Source organism: Camelus dromedarius, chromosome 16 (assembly GCF_036321535.1).
Source record: "Camelus dromedarius isolate mCamDro1 chromosome 16, mCamDro1.pat, whole genome shotgun sequence".
Lineage (NCBI taxonomy): Eukaryota > Metazoa > Chordata > Mammalia > Artiodactyla > Camelidae > Camelus > Camelus dromedarius.
In genome coordinates this window covers 53534020-53535711 of record NC_087451.1, presented here as the reverse complement: position 1 = coordinate 53535711, position 1692 = coordinate 53534020, and positions in this window count along the sequence as shown.

Here is a 1692-nt window from a genome sequence, read left to right as displayed (position 1 = left end):
CTGCCATGGAGTTGGAGAAAGAAAGACCTGTTAGCCAGGAAGTGGGGGAGGAGCGTGAGGTGGGGAAGTGACATTTGCAGGTGCTCCTAGACTGTATAATGAAGCCAAACTGGGCTCCTGGGGACTGGAAGCCATCTTGCCCTGTCTGGACACACCATCACCAGGAAGGGGACACAGAGTGGAAAGCTGCTGGAGAACACAACCTGCTGCCAGTGATCTCCACTGAAGGTTTCCTGGGGTGAATGTTTTACCCGCCTTTGCCAGGAAGTAGGCCTCTGGCTTCCCTCCAAACACTCACACTGAAGGTTCAGGGAATATAAAGCTAATCCTTAACATCAGCCAGAGCCAAGATTAATTAGGTAAATTGACACCAAAAAAATTACACAATGTATTTCAAAACCACAGACTTGCTACCACATCCTTGTTCCCCTGCCCCTGTTAGTATTAATAACTGGGAACTGACTCCTACACAAACTCAAATGCCTTCAAGGGCCTGGAAGAAAAGTGCCTGCCGTAACCAGAAGAGTCAGAACCATCCAAATTCGAACCAAAGCATCCAAATTCGAAATGCAAATAACAGCGCTCTGCTCTGCAGTCAGAGTAGTTCTGCAGGTCATTGTCAGCCCACAGACTGCCAGTCTGTAACTTGTGCTCTAAAAAAGAACCATTGACTGCAGCCACAGGTGCCTTCTCTGCAATCAGATCCCCAAGCAACCATAGACAAGAACTATAGATAGCAGAAGTACACACCGCCATGGTCAAAACCCATTTTTTTTCTTGGAATGAGATTCCCAACTTCCTCAAATAGTTAACTGAGCTGCGAGTAGCAAAGAACAGGATTTGGAGACAACCCTTTCCATCTTCAAGAATGCGTTAGTCATCCTTCCCAACCCTTTCGGGGAATCCGGTGGGTCCCCCTGGTGGATCCTGTGGATGCAGATGCTCACCGCTCTCATATCGGCAGCTGGTTAGATTGATCACCAATCATCTGGAAAAAAGGAAAGGGAAAGCACCAAGACAGAGGCAGACACACTTGCCAGGACAAGGGACTGTATGCAGAAACATCCTGTCCCGCGGGGCGCTGCATGAAACCTAAGCGGCCACACTAAGCCCGGTGTGATCATCCCCGTTACTGAGGACACACGTCCCAAGGGTTGCAGAGCGGCAGAAAACGTGGGTTCAGAGTACTACTACTCTGCCCGTGAGCTAGAAATTCTGTAATGTGATTGCAGCTGATTTTGCTTGGAGCTTCACGTTAACACTATCACCTCCTCAAAACATTTATTCCAGTGACCCATCAGGAACCAGAAGTGAAAATCTTTTTGGTCAAAATACTTAATTGTCACCCACCTCTTGCCCCACCCAGTAAGGGAAGCTGTGAGTTAGAAAGCAGATGAATTTTCAGACATCAGTCAGTCTGAGGAGCAATTCATTTTCCCCCAGAATGGAACAGGTATGGCAAAATGTTAAATGGGAACTGGAATACCAAAGCTGCAGTCAGAGCCTAAGAAGTCAGTGTGGTTCTGTTACATTTTAAAAGTGACTTAAATTCCCAGGACGATAAGGACTTTCTTAAAACAAGGAAATCATCTCTCCCCACACAATTTCTTAAAAGGTACTCTGGAGGGGAGGGCACAACTCAGTGGTTGAGTACGTGCTTTGCAGGCATAAGGTCCTGGGTTCAATCCCCAG